At 31.3% G+C, this 22,911-nt stretch overlaps 1 protein-coding gene across 2 annotated transcripts in view; it reads left to right on the top strand.

The window, feature by feature from the left end:
• The window catches only part of LOC126886909 (eIF-2-alpha kinase GCN2), a 274,664-nt gene that overhangs the window by 218,672 nt on the left and 33,081 nt on the right, over nt 1–22,911 (top strand). The gene's annotated exons all lie outside the window — the stretch shown is intronic.

The raw sequence follows: 22,911 nt of genomic DNA, 5'->3' as shown, positions 1-22,911 counted from the left end.
ATAGATTGTCATTCTGAGAACTATGAGCTCAGTCCCGATACGTTGGAACCGGTTTTGAATGGTACTATTTTAGGAAAATCAGTGATAAAACAAGTTCAAAAATTTCGTTTACCATTGGAAAATTGTGTAGGAATTTGTACAGACGGATGCAGCGTAATGACATCAAAACAACAAGGAGCCGTCCAAGAAATTCAAAAAGAAATGAATATAGCTGTACGATGTCCATGTTTCAATCATGCTTTAAATTTGAGTTTGTCGAAATCATCAAACGTTCAATGTGTGAGAAATGCTGTAGGGGTAATGAAGGAAATAATATCTTTTTTCAAAGCCTCTTCTAAACGCAATTATGTCCTCAAACAAACGGGTCCCGGTGAATTCGTAACTATTTTAATCCCCCATCCTAATTACAGGCCAATTGGTAACTCTGACCCTCTCAGGTAATTTTTCGGTAACCGATCAACTACCGGTGAATTCATAACTAAATAAAGGTATAATCTTTTAGACTTGAAATAAACATATGGAAAATCTCTTTGCTTTTAAATTATCAGATGGATTTAAATAATTGATCATTGCTAAACATCTAAAAAATATTCAATTTACAATTACTTGATAAAAACCAAGCTCGTGTAGAGCTATACTTAATGGAAATAATATTTATAACACGTGTTAATGAAACACTATAACATTGTTTCAATTATTTTATTAAGATATTTCAATTTTTGTTATTTTTTATAGGTACATTTAATACAAATGTAATGTTTTTAAGCAAACCAAGAAACATTCGGTTTAGATTTAAGGTATTAAATTAAATAAATGGTTTCGAATTCACTTGAAGAAAGTTTCAGGTTGGCAGGTCAGGTAATAAAAAAGTTACGAATTGGCCGGTGTACATTTTGATTTGAAAATTTCTGTCATTAAAAGTTACGAGTTGGCGCGTGTCCAAACAAACATTGGGTGATCAGCTCTCTGGATTGTGTGAAACGCGATGGGTAGAACGGCACGACTCCGTTCTACAGTTTAAAGCATCGATTGAAAAAATTTTGCAAGCTTTGAATTTGATTTCCGAATGAAACGAAAGAGAATCTTCCAGTAAAGCTAGGACGCATATACTTGCGATCTCATCAAATTGCAGCTTTATTATCACTTTGTTTTGTCTAAATGAAGTACTCGCAATAACGTTACCTCTGAGCAAATTATTGCAAACAAAAAATTTGGCTATAAGCTCTACACAGAATGCTGTTCTAAATACGCTGCTTGTTTTGAAAGACAAACGCAACAATGCAGAAACAAATTTCAATGCTTTGCTTAAAGAAATAATGCCATGTCTAGAAAATTTGAATATAGATTTATGTATTCCAAGAGTGAATAAATTCATGAAAAATCGACCTAATCCAGATATTCATTCCTCCACAGAATACTTTCGAATAACGATATATATTTCTTTACTTTTCATCATAGGTGTGTGTGGTTCGATTAAGTAAAAGTCATTATAAAGTGTTCCGTCTTTAAAACCACTTTTATGCAAGAATAGTGAAACAAATTGGGAGGTGAGTTTCACAACTATCAATGCATTTACCATTCATCACCTGGGATTACTAAGTTTTCTGTTTTAAAGACGTAGAAAGTAATTGCATACAAATAAACAAGACAAAACTAACCTAAAACCATAAATGTTAAAAAGATATCGCTCTGGTTTTTTGTGCGTTATTGACAAAAATTAAGTATAGTATAAAGCGTTCCATACACGTAAAATTAATAAAATACAATAAAAATATGCCTGATAGTCAAGATCGTGAATTTACGAAATTAAAAGAGTTTATTAAGGAAGAGAACAAGAGATTATCTGAATATTTCATATCTAGTCTTAAGGAGGAAGTAGCCTTCTTAAAAAAAGACATTGATGAACTGAAAGTTGAGAAAGAAAAACAAACTATTAGAGTTAAAAGACTGGAAACTGAAAATGTAGAACTAAAAAATCAAATTGAACGAATTGAAAATAAACTAAGAAAAAATAATATTGTTATTTTCGGCTTAAATGTACAAAAGTCAACACTTCTTGAGGATATCATCCAAGAGTTGAATCAGAGACTGGATATAAGTTTAGTAAATTCAGATATCAGTGGTTTCAATGTTTTTGGTAAAAATCCAACAAATAAATCAGTATTGGTAGAATTCGCAACATATTCAGCAAAAATTAGTGTTCTAAAAAAGTGCAAGCTTCTAAAAGGTACAACGGTGTTCATCGCCGAAGATCTATCCCCATCTCAACAAGCAGTAAGAAAGGAATTATTAAAATACCAATCTGAACTCAGGTCGTCAGGTAAAACGGTGAAGTTGAGAGGAAATAGGCTTATAGTTGATGGTCAATCTTTAACACTGGAAAAACTGTCTATTACTACTACTAACAAGACTGCTGAAGTAACCGACACATTATTGGATGAAACCAGAAAAACAAATCGTTACCCCACTAGAGCAGCATCTTCAAAAAATTAACTTTTTTTTACTGTATATTGTACTTATAGTTTTTTTTTCACCTTTTTTTGTTTTCTAGAATAGTTTTAATTTAATAATCAGTAATACTGGTACGCTATATTAATTATTGTAACATGAATTCGTTTCTGGAATACATTAATTACACTCCTATTGATACAAAAGAAGTTGACTCCATAAACGAATATAATTTGTGTTCCAATAAGAACTACTCTTTTCGTATTTTGCACCAAAATATTAGGTCCATTATTAAAAATTTTGATGAGTTTAATATTTACACACAACAAATAGAAAATGATATTGATTGTTTTGTATTAACTGAGACCAAACAAGTGGCATGTATAGATATTTTTAAATTGGATGGATATAATATCCATTATAACGAGGGTAATTTCAATCAAAATGACGGTGTGATAATATTCATAAAAAATAACCTTGACTACGAGGTGGAAATAGTAGAGGTTAACATTTTTAAATTCTTAAAATTAAAAATTAAACTCAATAACATAATGATACTTATTACAGCAATATACCGTTCGCCTGCAACCTCAGAAAGTGCGTTTATTGTAGCCTTAGAAAGTTATTTAAATATAATAAAAGCAGAACCAATCACATATAACATTATTGTTGGCGATATTAATATTGACATACTTGCAGACGATGAAATCGCTAATACTTATTTAAATTTACTGTCCGAATATAATTTTCATTCATTAATAAACAAAATAACGAGACCAAATAAATCGGGAGGTAGCTGTATAGATCATATGTTTGTTAAATCCACTAAAGAGTCTATTGAAGATATTTGCTCTCCTTTAATTATTACATCTTTAACTACCGATCACTTCTGTACAATAGGAGAACTAAACATTAACATGAACATTATTTGTAAAAAAAATATTAATAAATTTAAAAATAGTTACATTAATTATAACACATTAAGAGAAATACTAAGAAAGTATGATTGGAGCGAAATTTTCCTTTTACGTGACGTACAAGATATTGCAACTAAAATTGTAACAACTCTTCAAAAGAAAATAAAAGAATCTACTTATGAAAAAAAAAAAATAAAACGAAACGAAGTTAAACGGAAAAAATGGATAACGTCTGGCATAATAAAATCAATAGACACAAAAAATAAATTATATAAAAAAATGATCCAAAATCCACATAATGAAATTCTTAAACAAGAATACAAAAATTACAAAAATTTTTTGACAAATTTAATAAAAAATACTAAGGCAGAATATTTCAAAAACGTAATTACTAACAAACCGATAGTAGAAATACGTGGAAGGTTATTCGTGAACTGACCCAAACTGAGGTAAATTCTGTAGGCGTTAAACAGTTAGTAGAGGGTGACCGGATTATGAACTCTGATTTGGATATCGCTAATACCTTCAATAATTATTTTTCAACTATTGGTGAAAAACTGGCTAACAATATAAAAAAACCGCCATCCAATAATCCGAATAGAATCTCAGTCGCTCAAAGTGCTTTTTTTGATCCAATAACTGAAAGTGAAGTTATAGCGATTATTCAATCCCTTAAGTTAAATAAAGCTCCCGGACCTGATTTATTAAAGGCAGAAATATTAAAAGAAGTTTCAGGAGAAATTGTATCCCCTTTAACATATTTATTAAATAAAATTATAGAAAATGGAAAATGTCCAACAGAATTTAAAGACGCAATTATCAAACCTGTATATAAATCAGGAAATAAGGATTTAAGCCAAAATTACCGCCCAATTTCACTAATCTCAAGCCTTGCAAAAATTATGGAAAAAGCGATTAAAACTCGGATGCTAAAATTTTTAGACCTACATAAAATCATATCTAATAATCAATTTGGCTTTGTTGAAGGCAGAGGTACAGATGATGCAATTGCTTCACTAATGGGTTGCATTTATGATTCAGTTGATAGAGGTAAGCCCACATTATGTGTATTTTTAGACTTGGCTAAAGCTTTCGACACAGTAAGCCATAAGCAACTCTTGGAAACTTTGGCCGATGTAGGTTTCAGAGGCAACGTATTAAGATTTTTTGAAAGTTATCTAGATAATAGGGTACAAAGGGTAAAAATAAATGAAAGTATGAGTGAGAGAAATGTGGTGAAGTACGGTGGTAACGATTCTTGGTCCATTGTTGTTTATAATTTATGTTAATAATTTATTGTCAATGAAATTAAAAGGTAAAATTATTAGTTATGCAGATGACACAGCTGTACTGTATACTGCAGATAATTGGGAGAATCTAAAATTATTGGCTGAAGAAGATTTAAAAAATTGTTTTGATTGGTTTGCACACAAACAACTAACTGTTAACTTCACAAAAACTTTCTTTTTGCCTTTTGGATCTTACAAAACAAGTCTGCCTAACTACGAAACACTAATAATATCCAAAGAAGGATATAGGGATCAACATATTCTGTCTGCTCATTCTGTAAAGTATTTGGGAATTACAATTGATAGTCATTTAAAATGGAACCTACATATTGCGAATGTGACTAAAAACCTTCGAAGTTTACTCTATAAATTTAAATACTTAAGCAATATTTTAGAACAGCGCCTTTTAAAAACTATGTACTTTGCCTTAGTAGAATCTAGATTATGCTATGGGATTCTTGGGTGGGGCGGGGCGTATGGCAATCATTTGGAACAACTAAATGTCGTCCAAAGAAAAATTTTAAAATCAATTTATCGCAAGCCCAGCTTTACTCCACTGAATTATTATACAAGGAAACTAATATTTTTAATAATTGTATAATATAAATATAATATATAATTGTATAATAATTCAGTGGAGTAAAGCTGGGCTTGCGATAAATTGATTTTAAAATTTTTCTTTGGACGACATTTAGTTGTTCCAAATGATTGCCATACGCCCCGCCCCACCCAAGAATCCCATAGCATAATCTAGATTCTACTAAGGCAAAGTACATAGTTTTTAAAAGGCGCTGTTCTAAAATATTGCTTAAGTATTTAAATTTATAGAGTAAACTTCGAAGGTTTTTAGTCACATTCGCAATATGTAGGTTCCATTTTAAATGACTATCAATTGTAATTCCCAAATACTTTACAGAATGAGCAGACAGAATATGTTGATCCTTATATCCTTCTTTGGATATTATTAGTGTTTCGTAGTTAGGCAGACTTGTTTTGTAAGATCCAAAAGGCAAAAAGAAAGTTTTTGTGAAGTTAACAGTTAGTTGTTTGTGTGCAAACCAATCAAAACAATTTTTTAAATCTTCTTCAGCCAATAATTTTAGATTCTCCCAATTATCTGCAGTATACAGTACAGCTGTGTCATCTGCATAACTAATAATTTTACCTTTTAATTTCATTGACAATAAATTATTAACATAAATTATAAACAACAATGGACCAAGAATCGTTACCACCGTACTTCACCACATTTCTCTCACTCATACTTTCATTTATTTTTACCCTTTGTACCCTATTATCTAGATAACTTTCAAAAAATCTTAATACGTTGCCTCTGAAACCTACATCGGCCAAAGTTTCCAAGAGTTGCTTATGGCTTACTGTGTCGAAAGCTTTAGCCAAGTCTAAAAATACACATAATGTGGGCTTATCTCTATCAACTGAATCATAAATGCAACCCATTAGTGAAGCAATTGCATCATCTGTACCTCTGCCTTCAACAAAGCCAAATTGATTATTAGATATGATTTTATGTAGGTCTAAAAATTTTAGCATCCGAGTTTTAATCGCTTTTTCCATAATTTTTGCAAGGCTTGAGATTAGTGAAATTGGGCGGTAATTTTGGCTTAAATCCTTATTTCCTGATTTATATACAGGTTTGATAATTGCGTCTTTAAATTCTGTTGGAGACATTTTCCATTTTCTATAATTTTATTTAATAAATATGTTAAAGGGGATACAATTTCTCCTGAAACTTCTTTTAATATTTCTGCCTTTAATAAATCAGGTCCGGGAGCTTTATTTAACTTAAGGGATTGAATAATCGCTATAACTTTACTTTCAGTTATTGGATCAAAAAAAGCACTTTGAGCGACTGAGATTCTATTCGGATTATTGGATGGCGGTTTTTTTATATTGTTAGCCAGTTTTTCACCAATAGTTGAAAAATAATTATTGAAGGTATTAGCGATATCCAAATCAGAGTTCATAATCCGGTCACCCTCTACTAACTGTTTAACGCCTACAGAATTTACCTCAGTTTGGGTCAGTTCACGAATAACCTTCCACGTATTTCTACTATCGGTTTGTTAGTAATTACGTTTTTGAAATATTCTGCCTTAGTATTTTTTATTAAATTTGTCAAAAAATTTTTGTAATTTTTGTATTCTTGTTTAAGAATTTCATTATGTGGATTTTGGATCATTTTTTTATATAATTTATTTTTTGTGTCTATTGATTTTATTATGCCAGACGCTATCCATTTTTTCCGTTTAACTTCGTTTCGTTTCATTTTTTTTTTCATAAGTAGATTCTTTTATTTTCTTTTGAAGAGTTGTTACAATTTTAGTTGCAATATCTTGTACGTCACGTAAAAGGAAAATTTCGCTCCAATCATACTTTCTTAGTATTTCTCTTAATGTGTTATAATTAATGTAACTATTTTTAAATTTATTAATATTTTTTTTACAAATAATGTTCATGTTAATGTTTAGTTCTCCTATTGTACAGAAGTGATCGGTAGTTAAAGATGTAATAATGAAAGGAGAGCAAATATCTTCAATAGACTCTTTAGTGGATTTAACAAACATATGATCTATACAGCTACCTCCCGATTTATTTGGTCTCGTTATTTTGTTTATTAATGAATGAAAATTATATTCGGACAGTAAATTTAAATAAGTATTAGCGATTTCATCGTCTGCAAGTATGTCAATATTAATATCGCCAACAATAATGTTATATGTGATTGGTTCTGCTTTTATTATATTTAAATAACTTTCTAAGGCTACAATAAACGCACTTTCTGAGGTTGCAGGCGAACGGTATATTGCTGTAATAAGTATCATTATGTTATTGAGTTTAATTTTTAATTTTAAGAATTTAAAAATGTTAACCTCTACTATTTCCACCTCGTAGTCAAGGTTTTTTTTTATGAATATTATCACACCGTCATTTTGATTAAAATTACCCTCGTTATAATGGATATTATATCCATCCAATTTAAAAATATCTATACATGCCACTTGTTTGGTCTCAGTTAATACAAAACAATCAATATCATTTTCTATTTGTTGTGTGTAAATATTAAACTCATCAAAATTTTTAATAATGGACCTAATATTTTGGTGCAAAATACGAAAAGAGTAGTTCTTATTGGAACACAAATTATATTCGTTTATGGAGTCAACTTCTTTTGTATCAATAGGAGTGTAATTAATGTATTCCAGAAACGAATTCATGTTACAGTAATTAATATAGCGTACCAGTATTACTGATTATTAAATTAAAACTATTCTAGAAAACAAAAAAAGGTGAAAAAAAAACTATAAGTACAATATACAGTAAAAAAAAGTTAATTTTTTGAAGATGCTGCTCTAGTGGGGTAACGATTTGTTTTTCTGGTTTCATCCAATAATGTGTCGGTTACTTCAGCAGTCTTGTTAGTAGTAGTAATAGACAGTTTTTCCAGTGTTAAAGATTGACCATCAACTATAAGCCTATTTCCTCTCAACTTCACCGTTTTACCTGACGACCTGAGTTCAGATTGGTATTTTAATAATTCCTTTCTTACTGCTTGTTGAGATGGGGATAGATCTTCGGCGATGAACACCGTTGTACCTTTTAGAAGCTTGCACTTTTTTAGAACACTAATTTTTGCTGAATATGTTGCGAATTCTACCAATACTGATTTATTTGTTGGATTTTTACCAAAGACATTGAAACCACTGATATCTGAATTTACTAAACTTATATCCAGTCTCTGATTCAACTCTTGGATGATATCCTCAAGAAGTGTTGACTTTTGTACATTTAAGCCGAAAATAACAATATTATTTTTTCTTAGTTTATTTTCAATTCGTTCAATTTGATTTTTTAGTTCTACATTTTCAGTTTCCAGTCTTTTAACTCTAATAGTTTGTTTTTCTTTCTCAACTTTCAGTTCATCAATGTCTTTTTTTAAGAAGGCTACTTCCTCCTTAAGACTAGATATGAAATATTCAGATAATCTCTTGTTCTCTTCCTTAATAAACTCTTTTAATTTCGTAAATTCACGATCTTGACTATCAGGCATATTTTTATTGTATTTTATTAATTTTACGTGTATGGAACGCTTTATACTATACTTAATTTTTGTCAATAACGCACAAAAAACCAGAGCGATATCTTTTTAACATTTATGGTTTTAGGTTAGTTTTGTCTTGTTTATTTGTATGCAATTACTTTCTACGTCTTTAAAACAGAAAACTTAGTAATCCCAGGTGATGAATGGTAAATGCATTGATAGTTGTGAAACTCACCTCCCAATTTGTTTCACTATTCTTGCATAAAAGTGGTTTTAAAGACGGAACACTTTATAATGACTTTTACTTAATCGAACCACACACACCTATGATGAAAAGTAAAGAAATATATATCGTTATTCGAAAGTATTCTGTGGAGGAATGAATATCTGGATTAGGTCGATTTTTCATGAATTTATTCACTCTTGGAATACATAAATCTATATTCAAATTTTCTAGACATGGCATTATTTCTTTAAGCAAAGCATTGAAATTTGTTTCTGCATTGTTGCGTTTGTCTTTCAAAACAAGCAGCGTATTTAGAACAGCATTCTCTGTAGAGCTTATAGCCAAATTTTTTGTTTGCAATAATTTGCTCAGAGGTAACGTTATTGCGAGTACTTCATTTAGACAAAACAAAGTGATAATAAAGCTGCAATTTGATGAGATCGCAAGTATATGCGTCCTAGCTTTACTGGAAGATTCTCTTTCGTTTCATTCGGAAATCAAATTCAAAGCTTGCAAAATTTTTTCAATCGATGCTTTAAACTGTAGAACGGAGTCGTGCCGTTCTACCCATCGCGTTTCACACAATCCAGAGAGCTGATCACCCAATGTTTGTTTGGACACGCGCCAACTCGTAACTTTTAATGACAGAAATTTTCAAATCAAAATGTACACCGGCCAATTCGTAACTTTTTTATTACCTGACCTGCCAACCTGAAACTTTCTTCAAGTGAATTCGAAACCATTTATTTAATTTAATACCTTAAATCTAAACCGAATGTTTCTTGGTTTGCTTAAAAACATTACATTTGTATTAAATGTACCTATAAAAAATAACAAAAATTGAAATATCTTAATAAAATAATTGAAACAATGTTATAGTGTTTCATTAACACGTGTTATAAATATTATTTCCATTAAGTATAGCTCTACACGAGCTTGGTTTTTATCAAGTAATTGTAAATTGAATATTTTTTAGATGTTTAGCAATGATCAATTATTTAAATCCATCTGATAATTTAAAAGCAAAGAGATTTTCCATATGTTTATTTCAAGTCTAAAAGATTATACCTTTATTTAGTTATGAATTCACCGGTAGTTGATCGGTTACCGAAAAATTACCTGAGAGGGTCAGAGTTACCAATTGGCCTGTAATTAGGATGGGGGATTAAAATAGTTACGAATTCACCGGGACCCGTTTGTTTGAGGACATAATTGCGTTTAGAAGAGGCTTTGAAAAAAGATATTATTTCCTTCATTACCCCTACAGCATTTCTCACACATTGAACGTTTGATGATTTCGACAAACTCAAATTTAAAGCATGATTGAAACATGGACATCGTACAGCTATATTCATTTCTTTTTGAATTTCTTGGACGGCTCCTTGTTGTTTTGATGTCATTACGCTGCATCCGTCTGTACAAATTCCTACACAATTTTCCAATGGTAAACGAAATTTTTGAACTTGTTTTATCACTGATTTTCCTAAAATAGTACCATTCAAAACCGGTTCCAACGTATCGGGACTGAGCTCATAGTTCTCAGAATGACAATCTATGAATGACACAAAATCCTCCCGCACGTTGTTACCTTCTAAGTATCTAATAACAATCGACATTTGGGAAACATGTGCTATGTCAGTAGTTTCGTCAAACATAATGCTGTAATATTTAGCATCACTAATTTTTTTCACGATAACAGACAAAATTTCGTCTTTACAACATTCAATCAACTCATTTTGCGTTCTTTTGCTAATATATGTGGCACGTGACGACGTGTTTCTTAAATGCTCTTCTAAAGTTTTGTCTCCTGCTTCGATTCTGAATCGAAGAAGCTCTCGGAAGTTTCCCTCATTATTTGTCACATTGCTTTCTTCTAACAATGGCCCGTCATCTCTATGGCCACGGAAAGGTATACATTGTTTGGCTAAAAAAATTATAGATCGAATGATTGGTTTGAGCCGATTTCGATTATCCTCTATCTGCCTGGCTCGAGCACTATCTATCAAATTTCTTATATCTAAAGATCGGTTTTCGTAACATTTTATTAAATTATCGCTCGATAAAACCGCTTCAATGTGATATCGATTTGTATTATGTTTATCTAGCACACCATCCATTCCAAATAATTTTGCAAATTTTGTAACTGGTGTGGTAACCAAACTTTGCAAACTTGTTGCTTTATTTTTACCACCTGAATTTGCGAAGATAGCACAGTGCTTACAAAAAAGTCCTTTCTTCAAGTCCGAAAACGCAATCCAGTTATATTTTTGGAGATGATCGTATCTCAAGTACCGCTTAACTAACTTGTTATTTTTGTTATGTTCAGAAAATGGAAATGAGTAGTTTTTTTCCGGAACCCACGTATTTTTCAAATAATTATATTTTTGAAAGTCTCCCAAACCACTCAAACCATCAACAACTCGACCAATGTCGTAGTTACTAACTTCATTGGACTTTTCTACAGCGACTTGCTTTAGAGTATTTTCATTATTAACTGATGTTTGTAATGTTGATACTGTTGTAAGTCGTTCTGGCACTACGAGATTTTGTTGAGAAGACGATGAGGAAGATGATCGGGATGACCCATTATCACCCACATCTTTAATTACTTTCTTCGGAACAACAGAAAAATACGAATTCAACGTATTCGTATTGTTTGCCCTCTTCATTTTCTGAAAAAAAAAGAACATTTGTGATTCCGGCCAAACGAGAGATGGATATGCCCAGGTTTTTTAATTTGAGCCTAATAATAATTTGCAGTCACTTTTCGTTCAAATCGGAATCTATTAACTTTTGTATTTCGAAATAGCATCTATATAGCGAACATCTGCGCTGGACGAGAGAAAACTGCAGAGTATTATTTACTCATTGCTGATGTATTCGTTCCGTTAGCAAACAGAAAATTATTCCTAACCTATCTATGGCTTTTTACTCACCTGTCACCCTGGAATAAAATGATGATTACAATCCGGCAATATATATAGTGCACTGCACCTATGTCACCTCTATAACTACGAAGTAGTCTACGATACGATAGTGTATATCGGGTAGACGATAGATACTTCAGAACGTTCAAATTTCTACACAATACACAACGATATAACTTCCATAAAAAAATATGTACATAGGCATTCTTATGTTTCTGTTTCTACACTGGACGTCGCCGGTGTCGGGATTCGCGCGGGAGGCGATGCACTTGCATTGGCGTAACCAGAGTTGAAGAGACAGGCATTATGATTAATTATCATTATTACAGATTGCAGTATCTAGGTATTCCAAAATCCGTATGTGAATCCATTCAAAATAATTAATTTACAGAGTAAATAATTTAAAATATATTAACATAACATTATCCTGTGTTACTAGACAAGTTTATTTAAGGGGCATTGCCACCTTTGGGGGGGGGGGCATGCCCCCCCCCTTATGACCGCCCTTGCAAACAAATAGTAAGTAGTATTAATTCAGACAAAAGAACTCAAATCAGGTTATACGAATTGTCTCTTGTTTGATTTTACTTCAGTTCAATAAAAATCACACTTCTTGAATAACTATTGAAATTTATTGTTTTTATTTCATCATTTTATACTTTTACCGCGGGTCCTTGGTAATTGTATACAGTTATTGGTAAAAGTAGATAATTGAAAATAATTTCTTACAATTACCGTCCACTTTGGTAATTGTATACAATTACCGGTAATTGTATACAATTGTCTACATTTACCGTAACATATATTACTACTAAAATCAGTTATACTGTACTGTCTACGTATCATCGATAGCTTTTCAAAAAGGATTAAACGGGTGCTTTTGGTTTTTCATTTTGGAGTGTATTTCTCGAGATATTAGACCGTTTCTTAATTATCCTGGGGTATCAGGATAAATAGTGTTTATCAATTTTTTTGAGATGTGTTAATTTGTTGCTCAGATTTTAAGAATGCCTAAAGTAGACACCGACAGTTTGTTATATCAAAATGAGGTAGTTTTGTGTGATCCGACCAAAGAGGATTATAAAAAACTAGGTATATTTTATAGTCCCATCAAGAAGAATTACAACTGCCATGGAACTTGAGGGATCTACATAAATACGTGTAATAATGAATTTCAGAAATTTGCTTAGCTTCTACAGGGTGTTTCATTAATAATTGGAAATATTTTAAATGTAGATTTTTGGGCTCAAAATACTAAGATTTAACCAAAATCAAAAGTTATTTTGATTAACTGTCCCTTCGTTTTTAATTTCAAATATATCTAAAACTAATGATTTTCTTTAACGATTGAACACTTTCTGCCAAGTATGATACGGATATGTCAAATAGTTGAAAGCATTTTTTTTTAAATAATTTATTCTTTATTTAAATCTTTAAGAACTGTTTATACCCGGTACTTTAACACTATTAGACATATCCTTATCATACTTAACAGAAAATGTAGTTACTGTACACCCACCTAAATTAAGTTAAATAATCGTTTCTGGCTACCACCAGACGCGTACGCCACGGGATAGTGAATGGTTAACCCTTCCCAAATTCTACGCCACTGATGGAACTGCTATTTTAGCATAATTTTTAAATTCTCCAATACTTTCTATTAGTGCAGTCACTGAAGGTTTTCACTTCCGATTTCGTTGAACCTCCATCGATTTTCATGAAAATTGGTGAGTAATTAGAGGATACCTCAAGGAACAAAGGTGACATGATGCCAACTTGCGCTTTTACCCTGGGGGTGGATGCCACCCCTTCTTGGGGGTGAAAATTATTTTATTAAAAATAATACCATAAGTCTATAGAGGGACAAATTATAAGAAAAATTTGTTATATAAAGTTATTAAAATAAATCAACACTTTTTAAGTTATTAAAGACCAAAGATTTTATTTTTTCGTAAAAAAATGCATGTTTTGAATCGGTTTTTCACGTATAAATCAAAAACTATAAGCTTTTACAAAAAAGTTATAATTACTGAAATTGAAGATAATAAAAAACTGAATACATTCCTTACATAAAAAACTAAACTAATATTAGTTCAAAGTGAGTTATTGGCAACTGAATGTGTACTTTTTTTCGACGAGTACTCAAATCTAAGTATTCAAGCTTAAATAACGGGAAAACGATGCAATGTGTAAAATATTCCTGCTAAACATTTGTTAAAGTACTTCGGAATACCTATCCAATGAGCTTCAGAACAAGGTAATAGCGTCAAAATTAAGCAAGTTATAATGAAAATAAAAGAACCGTTTCGAATTTTTTAGGAAAAAGTGAAAAATAAAACATACGCCATTTTCACAAAAATTAAAATTTATAGTAATCCTTAAAAGAACTTCTTTATATTAGGATAAGTAATGTTTTCGATCATTTTGACCGGTTTAGAATGCATATTTTTGAAAAAAAAGATATAATTTAAAAAAATCATAATTTTTAAAATTATTGTAATTCTCATATTCATTTGATAATAACTCCAAAAATACTCAATATACATAAAAAATTGTATATAACTAAATTTTAGTTTTTTCTGTGCCAAATATTTTACCTGTTTTACTATTTCTATAGGATAAAAAATAACCGAGATAGAAACGTTTAAATCTTAAATTTTGCTGTGGGAACCGTGCAACCGGGGTCATTTAACCTTTTATTTTTTTAAAAAGTACTTAAATATTTTCAAAACTTTCAACGTACTTAAATAGCACGTACTTAAATAAACTTTCAAAAAATTTTCAACGTACTTAAATAGCACTTAGAATTAGCTTTCAAACAGTTTTTAGATGAACCTGATATCGTAAACATGAACGGAGTTATTAAAAAAAAAAACAATAACGTTTTTTGGAAAAAAGTTTAAAAGATAAATTTTGAAACATTTTTGAGCATAAATTTTCTATGAACATGTTCGGGTGCTCATTTGATAGATATTTTTAGGTACTTTGACAAATGTTTAATAAGTTTATGTCATAAAGTGCATCAATTTCCCGTTATTTCAGCTTGAATACTTAAGAGTTTTTTACTCGCCGAAAAAAATATACATTCAATCACCTTTAACTCATTTTTAGTTAACATTAAAAGGTTTTTCTAGTAAGGGATTTATTTGATTTTTTATTAGCTTCAATTGTGATAATAATAATTTTTTTGTAAAAACTTACATTTTTTGAGTTATTGATGAAAAATTGGTTAAAAACATGCATTTATCTCAAGAAAAATTACAATCTTTGATCTTTAAAAACTCAAAAAGTTTTGATTTATTTTAATAACTTAATATAACAAATTTTGCTTGAAATTTGTCCCTCTATCGAATTATGGGGTTATTTTTAATAAAATAATCTTCACCCCCGAGAAGGGGTGGCATCCACCCCCAGGGTAACAGCGCAAGTTACCACCATGTCACCTTTGTTCCTTGAGATATTCTCTAACCACTCACCAATTTACATGCAAATCGATGGAGGTTCAACGAAATCGGAGGTAATAGCTCATATCCACCTTCAGTGACTCCACTATATGTAAATAATATGCTTATTTACGAATATTCATTCGTAACAATAAAATCATTTGATTTAAAGATATTTGAAGTTAAAAATGAAGGGGCATAATACATTAATCAAAATAACTGTGCCGTTTCATTTTTAACGTCAGATGTCTCGAAAACTAATTACTTTATCGTTACGAATGAAGAGTACATTATTTACATACAAATAGTATAAGAGCTGTGAGACATTTTTGAGTAGGTATTTTAGGCAACCTGAAAAATTTTCAGGTGACTCTTCTATGATAGTCTAATACAAAAATGCCGGTCTGGCTGGAGGGTAGCGGTTATTTTCCCCAAAAATCCCCCCAAAATTAAAAAAAGGGTAAACATTGTTATTACAAAAAATATCATTGATATGACTTAAAAGTAAATTTAAATATTCAAATATAAAGAAAATAAACAGGCCAGGCGATTTGAGGGCGATTTTAACTCTTCAAGATACTTGCATTGGCGCCCCAGGATTATTTTCAGGGGGTGCATCTGAACTTCAGAAGATTTTATTTGAATTTGTACATACTATTAACGAGTATAAAATATACAACTATACATGCATAGATATGTACATTCCTTCCGGACAGGGAGGTGCAATTGTTATTTTGACAGGGTATTTTTTAATTTTAAAAATAAATATTCTAAAAAAGACAGGTTTTTTTGGTAAAATTTTAAAATTGCCATTTGATCAAACAAATTATGCGTGCATATAAATGAAAAGCGCTATAGGTAAGCAGCAGTGTGAGAAAGAGCGTATACCGATAGCTGTTTGCGTCCTCTGTTGTAGCTGATCGAGTCCGTTCGCTCGAGAAAATCACGTGACCTGGCGATATCCTTGTTGTTGTGCCTCGAAACATTAGAGTAATTATTATATATTTTGTAGTTTTTTAAGTAATTTTTGCTTAATTAAAGGAAAATAATACGTACTATACAATAGATTTTGCAAATATGATAGAAAAAGACAAATTTATTATTATAAATATATCGGTAGAAAAGTATAAAACTATAAACTAAATTAATTCTGTGTCCGAATCTTGTATTTCTTCTTCAAACTCCTCATCTGAGCTTAAATGTTCATTCTCTTCTTCTTCTTCGTCAGACTCCCCTCGAGACTCAGATTCCTCTTCTACATGATCTGTAAATAGTTGTAATATGTATTTAGAATTAGTTAAAAATTAATCAGTGATTAATTAATTGAGTTGCTACGTATTCTCTGTCCTTGTATACGGAGTCGAAGCCTGGACAATCACGGGCGCATCTGAAGAAAGACTTACCATTGTTGAGATGTGGTGTTATCGAATAATAAATCGAGTAAAAAATATCATGGACACAACACTTAACAAACACGGAAACATTGAGAAAGATGATAAAGGCAAAAGAAATACTCAACACTATAAAGAAAAGAAAAATGAGCTAAAATAAATATACATTCTCTTCTTCGTCAGACTCCCCTCGAGACTCAGATTCTTCTACTATTCTACCTGATCTGTAAATAGTTGTAATATGTATTTAGAATTAATGAAAAATTAATTAGTGATTAATTGATTGAATTGCTACGTATTCTTACTTATATACCAATGCTTAATACTTCATACTGTTGAGTATTTCTTTTGCCTTTTTTATCTTTCTTAATGTTTCCGTGTTTGTTACGTGTGTCCATGATATATTTAACATTATTCGATAACTCCACATCTCAACAATGGCAAGTCTTTCTTCAGATGCGCCCGTGATTGTCCAGGCTTCGACTCCGTATAAAAGGACGGAGAATAGGTAGCAACTCAACTAATTAATCACTATTTAATTTTTAATTAATTCTAAATACGTATTAAAACTATTTAGATCATGTAGAAGAGGAATCTGAGTCTCTAGGGGAGTCTGACGAAGAAGAAGAGAATGAATATTTAAGCTCAGATGAGAAGTTTGAAGAAGAAGTACAAGATTCGGACACAGAATTAATTTAGTTTATAATTTTATACTTTTCTACCTATATATTTATAATAATAAATTTGTTTTTTTTCTATCATATTTGCAAAATCTATTGTATAGTACGTATTATTTTTCTTTAATTAAGAAAAAGTTACTTAAAAAACTATAATATATAATAATTGCTCTAACGTTTCGAGGAACAACAACATGGATATCGCCAGGTCACGTGATTTTTTTGAGCGAACGGACTCGCTCAGCTACAACAGAGGACGCAAACAGCTATCGGTATACGCTCTTTCCCACACTGCTGCTTACCTATAGCGCTTTTCATTTATATGCACGCTTAATTTGTTTGATCACCAGGCAGTTGGAAAATTTCACCAAAAAAACCTGTTTTTTTAGAATATTTATTTTTAATATTAAAAAATACCCTGTTAAAATAACAATTGCACCTCCCTGTCCGGAAGGAATGTACATAGCTATGCATGTATAGTTGTATATTTTATACTCTTTAATAGTATGTACAGATTCAGATGAAATTTTCTGAAGTTCAGATGCATCCCCTGAAAATAATCCTGGGGCGCCCATGCAAGTATCTTGCAGAGTTAAAATCGCCCTCAAATCGTCTGGCCTGTTTATTTTCTTTATATTTGAATATTTAAATTGACTTTAAAGTCACTCCAATGATATTTTTTGTAATAACAAATTTTACCCTTTTGTTTAATTTTGGGGGGCATTTTTGGGGAAAATAACCGCTACCCTCCAGCCAGACCGGCATTTTTGTATTAGGTAATCATGGAAGAGTCACCTGAAAAATTTTCAGGTTGCCTAAAATACCTACTCAAAAATGTCTCACAGCTCTTGGACCAAAAGTATTTGAGAATCGAAAAATTGCACTAAAATAGCAATTCCGCCAGTGGCGTAGGATTTGAGAAGGGTCAAACAATGACTTTACCCAGTCGTACGCCTCTGGTAGTAGCCAGAAACATTTAACATAATTTAGTAGGGTATACAGTGCCTACACTTGCTGCCAAGTATGACAAGGATATCTCGGTTTTAAAGTACTGAGCAAAAATAGTTTTTCAAGTTTTAAATAAAACACCCTGTAACTCAGTAAGGAGCTACATTTTATTTAAATGATTTGGGTTAAACCCCAATATTTTGAGCCAAAGAATCTACAATTAAAATATGTCCAATTATTAATAAAACATCCTGTATATATGCAAAAACAAAAAACGACAGAACATGAACTCTGGGTGTTCTGATAACGTTTATACTTCTATAGTTCGATACCCCACGTAAAAACAATAGAAACCCAATCAAATATGTATGTACGATTTGGGGAATTTAAATACACATTCTAAATTTTTAAAAGAGTCTACAGTACCTAAATATGCAAGTGTTATTTGCTATTTTAGTTTGACCGATAGAGCTTCTCTCATGCAGATTTTTCTATTTTTGGGGCTAACAAGTTCCGACAAATATTGAAAATGGTGTTCCGATTCTTCAAATCTTCAGGTTACTTAGAAATGCCCTTAAATATGACTTCTTTGTAGAATCCACTGCTTTGTACGCCATCGTTTTTTATTCTTTTCTTGCGAAATTTTATGAAATCCTTTCTGCTATCACTCTGCACACTCGCCACTGCACTGAAGCAAATATTTACCGTGTAAACCATGTGCATGATAACTCTTTTCACGAACGAAGCATGACAACATTCGTGACCTTATAAGTTTCGTGTCACTACGAGTGTGGATCTTGCTCGTGACTCGCAACCCATGTCAACGCGCCTTAAGAGTGAACAGTAGCGATGAACAGGTAGCAACAAAATATAACTTCGGGAGATAATATCATAAACTTTGGCAACAGTGGTAATCTTTGACATTACCTAAGATTAATATTTTGACAATATCATAGTCGCGCTAAATGGAAGTAATAGAAAACGATTTTATTATTAATAAATAGATATTTATAAAAATAAACCAAAATTGGTGAAAATTTTATGTTAAGATAGGTATTTAGAAAGGTATTTGCATGAAATATCTAATAATAAAAGAATGATAAATAATCATTTTTTGTTGTGAAGCGAAACAAATTTCGATTTTCGCATAATTTTGGCACTGTTTTTAATGGACTTTTTCTTGAAAGGTTTCACTTTATTTTTCGTTGGATTTACTTTTTCCATTTTGTTAAACTACTGATAATATTTTTAGAATAAAAAATCCTCCTAAAACTCCTCCTATACTCACATTAGAATTCGAAATATTTTTACGTAAAATATACTTACCTACCTACATATAACTAAAACTCACAATATTAACAACAATTTCAAAGAGGCCAACAACTTATACAACAACAAATATATAATAAATTAACTATCAATAAACACTATTTTCCTATGAAACAACAATAACGAATTCTTAAATTAACACACTACTGCACTGAACAGATATCGATAAAGATGACAGAACAGATTAGAGAAAATCTGACGCAGGTTTGTCAAATTGACAGTGATAATTTCTCTATGTTCCCTAATTAGTTATTTAGTTATAATATGTTCGATTTCTTGTTCGAAATAAAAAATTTTAGTAGTTCCAAGATTACACAAAATCTAGGCATGGGATAAAAAAGTTTATTTGAAGAAAGTTTTTTTTTCTTCTTAATGGCGGTACAGGCTTCTTTTTTCAATATTTTATTTAGTTATAGAGTAATTTCCACGTACTAACATATTTCTGAAGTTGGGCTCTCTACCGCCATTCTTTATTATATTACGAATATGTGTGCCAAATATCTCGACAAAATATTCAAAATTAGAGCCGCAATCTTGGAACGCGTTTGTTGCTACCTGTTGATCGCTACTGTAGCCTCTTAAACTATTCAAATTATTGGAAACTAGCACATTTTATCATGGTAGTCAAAACAGATCAAATTAAAACTCAAAAAAAAAGAGTGTAGGTACGGTATGCGGCAAAATAAACAGTACTGAAATTCGGGGTCTAGGACATTTCATCGCCGGTCGGTTCATCGCCAGTCAGTTAATCGCTAACTGATATATTTCCGAATTTTCGACAGTTACATTTATTATTTATTTTTATTATTAACTAGGAATTCTAGGAAATGCGAGATATGACCATTCCCGTTGCCATACTTAATCTTTTAATAGACTTTTAAACTTTTATAATATAAAATATAATTTAACACTACAAATTTAATACTATTTAGTATCAAATTTAGGGGAAGTAGAAATGGAACAGTAAATTAATATAATAATATTTTTTATCTTTTTATTTGTCATAAGTTTTAAACTGAATTTAACGTCGTGTCGTGTCATCTCCCATAATACAAAATCAACTGACTAACTGGCGATGAAATGACCGGCGATGAAATGGATTGGCGATGAACCGGCGGCGATGAAACGTCCCATTCCGGAAATTCGTATGCCTCAAATTTGTATGTGTCAAGCGCCGAAACGTACTGAGTGGTTTCCAAACGTCGTGATAATGTTACGTGCTTCATAATGGTTCTCAGTTTTGCAGAAAAAATTTTTATGGTGGAGTACTATTTTCGGTCATACGGAAAAGGTCACGAAAACGGTCCAAGCTTAAAATCAACAATTAGTATGATAGAATTGATTCAAAAAATGACATAACCCAGACATCCAAAATGAAAGTTATCCTCCAACACCAAATTGTTCTATATAGTTCATATAAGGTTCAGAAAAAAGTCACACCTTTTTGAGCGTCGGGTTTGGGGGGGAGAGGCGGGAAAAGTCGGTAAATTCGTAGTTTTTTAGGTTTTTCGTCAATATTTCTAAAACTATGAGGTTTAGCATGAACAACCTTCTACAGGGTGTCTGCGTAACTTGGGACCATATGGGAAACTTTTTTAATATCAATTTTACGAAAAAAAGTCATTCTTTATAAAGTGCTCTGCATAGTCTAAAACCTAAGATGCAATCATCAGATATCAAATTTTGTCAACAGTATACGAGGTATGTCAAAAAATATGAATTCCGCTCAAGAGCAAACTACCTTTATATTTCAAAATATCAAAAAATTTTATTATGAAAAGTTATTTGTAATTAAAAACCATATTCAAATATGCAATAACAGCCTTCTACTTGAAAAAAAAAAATTTCTGAAATTTTCCTAAATTACCGATTCCGAACATCATTTTTATTTATTAGACATGTAATAACTCTTTTATTAATAATTTTAGGAAAAAAAGTTATTCTTCATAAAAATCTGTGCATGGTCTAAACCTCAAGATGCAACCATCAGTTATCCAAGTTTGTTAATTTTATAAGAGGTATAAAAATTATACGAAGGAAAGAATTTCTAAATTCTTTCTAAATTCATATTATTTTACACACCTCGTATAAAATTAACAAACTTGGATAACTGTTGGTTGCATCTTGAGGTTTAGTTAGACCATGCACAGATTTTCATGAAGAATAACTTTTTTTCCTAAAATTATTAATAAAAGAGTTATTACATGTCTAATAAATAAAAATGATGTTCGGAATCGGTAATTTAGGAAAATTTCAGAATTTTTTTTTTTCAAGTAGAAGGCTGTTATTGCATATTTGAATATGGTTTTTAATTACAAATAACTTTTCATAATAAAATTTTTTGATATTTTGAAATATAAAGGTAGTTTGCTCTTGAGCGGAATTCATATTTTTTGACATACCTCGTATACTGTTGACAAAATTTGATATCTGATGATTGCATCTTAGGTTTTAGACTATTCAGAGCACTTTATAAAGAATTACTTTTTTTCGTAAAATTGATATTAAAAAAGTTTCCCATATGGTCCCAAGTTACGAACATTGTTTACGCTAAAGCGTAATATAGAACAATTTGGTGTTGGAGGAAAACTTTTACTTTGGATGTCTGGTTTAGGCGTTTTTTTGGACCAATTACACTATACTACCTCCGTAACTTTGAAACCGTTCATTTTAGAAGGATTATGCATAGGACCTTTTTTGTTTCAAATTTAGTGTAGAACATTTTTGTATAGAAGGTTGTTAATGCTAAACCGCATAGTTTTAGAAATATTGACGGAAAACTTAAAAAACTACGAATTTACCGATTTCTCCCCCCTCTCCCCCCAAACCCGACGCTCAAAATGGTGTGACTTTTTTCTGAACATTATGTGGACCATATAGAACAATTTGGTGTTGAAGGATAACTTTCACTTTGGATGTCTGGGTTTGGATCTAGTTATACCATACTAAATGGTTTCAGCAGAACGGGACAACCTCTCACACTGCCAGGGAATCTCGTCAAGTACTGCGCGATCATTTTGGGAGTTGCCTCTCACCAGAACTAACGCCGCCAGATGCGTATATATGGGGAATGCTGAAGGAGTCACACAGATCCACCGTCTGCCATTTCGTAAGTGCGAACTAGAATTAAAGATTTTTTCGTGCCAGATGCAGTGGCATATCTAGATCTTTGCCTTGGGATGGGAATTTTGCCTTATGGTGAACTTCCAATGAAAAACCAACCAAAAGTCATAAAAAAGATAAACTCAGATTA

Source organism: Diabrotica virgifera, chromosome 6 (assembly GCF_917563875.1).
Source record: "Diabrotica virgifera virgifera chromosome 6, PGI_DIABVI_V3a".
Taxonomy (NCBI): domain Eukaryota; kingdom Metazoa; phylum Arthropoda; class Insecta; order Coleoptera; family Chrysomelidae; genus Diabrotica; species Diabrotica virgifera.
Note: the sequence above shows the minus strand (reverse complement) of the source record. Positions and strands in the feature narration are given on the sequence as shown.